We start from the raw sequence: 5,420 nt of genomic DNA, 5'->3' as shown, positions 1-5,420 counted from the left end.
TACTGGATCCAGCCGCGGGATGATTGTTTTCTTGAGTGGAGGTTTGGGGGGCCGGGAAACATACTTACAAATCCTTAGTAGACTGTAAATTAATAACAACCGGCCACCAGCTGGGGAACCATCTACAATCATCCCCACAGGCTATCCTCCTATCATTCCATGGAGTATGTCTGGGATATTGCTGGTCTATGGTGTGGTATGGTGACACTATCCTGCTTAGATAGGATTCACATTGTTTACTGCTTTGTTGTAATACATTGCCGGAATCACCCTTCATGGACTTTTCTTCTGCACTGCATACAAAACAGCACATTGGTTGGTAGTCTAACCAACACAGTGCCAAAGCTTTTTAGCGAGAGGTTCCCACATCCTTCCCTTGTTTGGTTAATATTGCAAAGTCGTTTTGCTGATCATTTTGCACATAGTTGAAACTTTCTAATCTCTGTTCGTAAAAATCTCCGGTTGCCAATGTCCAATAAGGTGTCTGTCTTTCAGTCTCCTCCTTCCATCGAAAAGTACAGATTTCTGGTCGTTTGGCCACTCAAAGAATCCTCTGATAACATCCTGGTTAGTGAATGAGTTCCTATGATGTAAAACGCATTTCAAACCTGGTAACACAACTTTATTTGGTTTCTCCTAATTGAGAGACTTAAAGCCCTTTGCATCTGGTAACCATGAATTTCCAGGTAAAGCAAAATTCAGTTTGAACCGCATAGCTTGTTTGAATATGTATGCAGTTGACTGTCTTCTCTGCACACGGTGCGTTTTCGATTGAATTAATCCAAACTTGCATCACTGCAGTTGAAGTAGTGTTGTTTTCCAAAAAATCTTTGTTCATCCATTTTGAACAGATAATTCCAGGGTGGTACAATTGGGTTGTGAAACTCATGTCTTTTAAGTGATTGATGTTCTTTTCCTTCGCATAGCCTGCCATATATCTGTACCTTATGTTCCCTTCCTGGCAGAAGGAATCAAGAACTTTTGTATAACTTCGTTTTCTATGCGAGGATAGTTTGATGCCTTATGAGTTTTGAACAAACGGTACACAAGAGAGCTTGTTTACAGGGGGGCAACTTTTACTGGAGACGGCGGGGGGAGTCGGGGAAGGGCAGTTAAATAAAGGTATATTTAAAAAATAAAATAAAATTAAAGGACAATGCTGACTCCTCAGAGCGGTCGGGTAGACTGCTGGATTTATATGTTGTATATCGTATTGGGGTTTGTAGTAATTGGGAGTGTGTATTATTAGGGGTGTGTCTAGTTAGGCTTGGCTGCCTGAGGCGATTCCTAATTGGAGTCAGCTGATTCTCGTTGTCTCGGATTGGGAACCGTATTTAGGTAGCCTGAGTGCGCGTTGTATTTCGTGGGTGATTGTACCTGTCTCTGTGTTAGTCACCAGATAGGCTGTAATTAGTTTCACTTGTTTGTTGTTTTCTTCTTCAGTTATTTCATGTACCGCATTATCTTCATTAAAAGTCATGAGTAACCTACACGCTGCATTTCGGTCTGACTCTCTTCAAACAACAGATGAACTACGTTACACACACAGCATAAGGACAGGCTGTGTGAAAGCCAATTTATTCTTGATCCAAAAATGTCCTCGGAGGTTCCGTAGGGAGGATGTGATGCAATTGCAGAGCCTCCGGAGGCATGCAGAGGCCAAATTGAGCTCCGTACCACATCGCTGTGTCCCTCCAAAAATGTAACAATGCAGAGGGCTCCGTATAGCTCCATATAGCTCCACCTTGATATTATTGGTTGACAGTGGGGTTGAGAGGTCCTGTATAAATACAAACTCACTTCCTTGACAACTTCCTTCACAACAGCTCTACTCAACAGCTCTGCTCTGCTCTGCTCCACGAAGCGCAAGAAGTATGTATGCCCTGACTTCTGCAGAGGCCTTAATACCGTAAATGCTGCATGTCCAATGCAGATGTCAGATTGACCATGCAGCGCCTTTGAAAGCAAAGCTTCTGAAAGACTGGCTTATAGGACCAGTATGGCAGAGACGAACAGAGGCAGCTGCTGTCTGACTGTGTTGTGCTTTTTCTCAGAGTTGTAAAAGCAAGCCGAGCAGAAACTGGCTACTCTTTATTTGACTAATGTAGCTGGCAAGGTAACTGTTGTGAGACCTAATAGAAGAAAAATATATATTCTCAGTGTAGTGTAACTGACATGTAACATTAGCTAATGTTTCATCCTCTCTTGACTGAAGTTATGTCGGAAGTGAATGAACTAGCTACCTAGCTAGTAGCTACCACAGTCAGTTCAGCTCTAGCCTCTACAGCTATCTGTCAGGTAGCAGTATCTAACAGCTGTTGTGTGTAGGGAAATGTGTTGTAACCTTTGTTTTGTCCCATTTCAACAGAAGTAAATGAACTTGGCCAGTTTTTGTTCGATAATGTATCATTAGAGCTCTTATTTTTGCTTCAATCATACTAGACCAGCAGCAAAACGATTGAAGAGCAATATTCTTTTCACAATCGCCTGGAGTGGTGGGTGCAGAGTAAAATGCAGAGAGCAGAGGATACTGGGGAAACCAATTTTATTTGGATTCCCAAACGAACGCCCAAAACAACAGGCGTAAAATCGACAGAAAAAATAGTCCGACCCAACACAGGGCACAAACGGACAGGAACACAAACACGCACATCCTGACTAACAGAAAACAATCCCGCACAAAAATAGGCGGGCCTAACAGGCTTAAATAGAAACAAAATAAGAGCGCCGCCCGAACAGGCAGGGGAGCCACCTTCGGTGGGAGTCGTCACAATTCTGATGTTTTTGACATCGCAAAGTGAGTTTTTATTAGACTCGGTATAACAATGTAATGTTATTGATCTGTCAGTTTCCCTAACTAATTCCTTACTTTTCACTCGGACATGGTATCAACAGCTCTACAGACTTCACTGTTCACTGTCAAAATGTTATGGCCTTAAAATTGGCTACCTTTGAACCCTGTATTTCAGACATAAGGAAGTGGATGGAGGAAAATGTTTTACTTTTAAACTCGGACAAAACAGAGATGCTAGTTCTCTGTCCCAAGAAGCAAAGAGATCTGCGGTTTGATCTGACAATTAGTCTTGATGGTTTTACAGTCGTCTCAAATAAAACTGTGAAGGACCTGTGTATTACTTTGGACCCTGCCTTACTTTTGACGAACATATCAAGAATATTTCAAGGCTTTTTTCCCATCTTCATTGCATTGCAAAAATCTGCAAAATTATACAGAAAAGCTAATCCATGCTTTTGTCATTTCTAGATTAGACTACTGCAATGCTCTTTTCTCCGGATACCCGTGGGCTATACTCATCCTTGTTCATATCCCTCTAGTGGAGGGGGGTTATGTCCTACCTGGTTGGCCCTGTCCGGGGATATCGTCAGACAGGGCCACAGTGTCCCCCGTCTCAGCCTCCAGTATCTATGTTGCAATAGACTATGTGCGGGGGGGGGGGGGGGGGGTAGTGTCAGTCTGTTATATCTGGTCTAATTCTCTTCACTTATCTGGTGTCCTGTGTGAGTTTAATTCTCTCTCTCTGTCTCCCTCCTCTCCTGGAGGACCTGAGCCCTAGGACCATGCCTCAGGACTACCTGGCCTGATGACGCCTGGCTGTCCACATTCCACCTGTTCGTGCTGCTGCTCCAGTTTCAACTATTCTGCCTGTGGCTACACCTGGTCAGTCTACAGTATGTCATGGAAAGAGCAGGTGTTATTCATGTTTATTTAATAAATCAAATAAACATGAAAAAATAAATTATGTTTATTTTATAAATCAAATGTATTTATAAGGGGGGTTGGCGCCCCCCCCCCCCTTGTGTTGTGCCGTGGCGGAGATCTTTGTGGGCTATACTTGGCCTTGTCTCAGGATGGTAAGTTGGTAGTTGAAGATATCCCTCTAGTGGTGTGGGGGCTGTGCTTTGGCAAAGTGGGTGGGGTTATATCCTTCCTATTTGGCCCTGTCCGGGGGATATCATCAGATGGGGCCACAGTGTCTCCTGACCCTCCTCAGCTTCCAGTATTTATGCTGCAGTAGTTTATGTGTCGGGGGGCTAGGGTCAGTCTGTTATATCTGGAGTACTTCTCCTGTCTTATCCGGTGTCCTGTGTGAATTTAAGTATGCTCTCTCTAATTCTCTCTTTCTTTCTCTCTCTCTCTCTCTCTCGGAGGACCTGAGCCCAAGGACCATGCCTCAGGACTACCTGGCATGATGGCTCCTTGTTGTCCCCAGTCCACCTGGCCATGCTGCTGCTCCAATTTCAACTGTTCTGCCTGCGTCTATGGAATCCTGACATGTTTACCGGACATGCTACCTGTCCCAGACCTGATGTTTTCAAATCTCCAGAGACAGCAGGAGTGGTAGAGATACTCTTAATGATCGGCTATGGAATGCCAACTGACATTTACTCCTGAGGTGCTGACTTGTTGCACCCTCGACAACTACTGTGATTATTGTTATTTGACCATGCTGGTCATTTATGAACATTTGAACATCTTGGCCATGTTCTGTTATAATCTCCACCCGGCACAGCCAGAAGAGGACTGGCCACCCCCTCATAGCCTGGTTCTTCTCTAGGTTTCTTCCTAGGTTTTGGACTTTCTAGGGAGTTTTTCCTAGCCACCGTGCTGCTACACCTGCATTGCTTGCTGTTTGGGGTTTTAGGCTGGGTTTCTGTACAGCACTTTGAGCTTTCAGCTGATGTACGAAGGGCTATATAAATACATTTGATTTGATTTGATGATCCCTGTGTTTCCTGTCTTTCTGGGCCAGTGTATTTATCCCTGTGTTTCCTGTCTTTCTGGGCCAGTGTATTTATCCCTGTGTTTCCTGTTTTTCTGGGCCAGTGTATTTATCCCTGTGTTTCCTGTCTTTCTGGGCCAGTGTATTTATCCCTGTGTTTCCTGTCTCTCTGGGCAAGTTTGGCTTGTATGTTAGTCAAGTCAACCAGCGTGTTTTTTCCTGTACATATTTTGTTATTCTCTATTTTATAGTCTTCCTGGTTTTGACCCGTGCCTGACTCTGGACTACTTTCCCTCCTGCCTGATCATCCTGCCTGATCATCCTGCCTGCCCTGACCTTTTTTTTTTACCATTTGGACATTTGACCCTTTTGCCTGTTCACGACCATTCTCTTGCCTAACCCTTTGGATTAATAAACATTGTAAGACTCCAACCATCTGCCTCCTGTGTCTGCATCTGGTTCTTGCCTTGTGGCATGATTGTTCCAAGTCATTTCAGCAAGCCATGACACCCACCAATTCAGATTGTTCTGGAATCATTTGTGTAGTTTGAAACAAACCACTCCATATTACTTGTCAGACATACTGTAGAGAACTTAGACTCTGTACTCGTTGTTGGTTTGGGGTTGACGTGGGATGTGGGATGTGGGATGTGGGATGTGGGACGTGGGACGTGGGACGTG

The 5,420-nt window shown here is 44.1% G+C and overlaps 1 long non-coding RNA gene across 2 annotated transcripts; it reads left to right on the top strand.

The window, feature by feature from the left end:
- The first annotated feature begins 1,644 nt into the window (after positions 1-1,644).
- LOC124041032 lies at positions 1,645-4,425 on the top strand. 2 transcript variants are annotated; one of them, XR_006839840.1, is made up of 3 exons: positions 1,645-1,872; positions 3,559-3,676; positions 4,168-4,425. It is a non-coding gene; the product is annotated as an uncharacterized LOC124041032 (long non-coding RNA). The 2 variants fall into 2 exon arrangements; XR_006839839.1 differs by having other exon boundaries at positions 3,559-3,687.
- The last annotated feature ends 995 nt before the right edge of the window (positions 4,426-5,420 follow it).

The sequence above is a fragment of the Oncorhynchus gorbuscha genome, linkage group LG08 (genome assembly GCF_021184085.1).
Source record: "Oncorhynchus gorbuscha isolate QuinsamMale2020 ecotype Even-year linkage group LG08, OgorEven_v1.0, whole genome shotgun sequence".
NCBI classification, from domain to species: Eukaryota; Metazoa; Chordata; class Actinopteri; order Salmoniformes; family Salmonidae; genus Oncorhynchus; species Oncorhynchus gorbuscha.
Note: the sequence above shows the minus strand (reverse complement) of the source record. Positions and strands in the feature narration are given on the sequence as shown.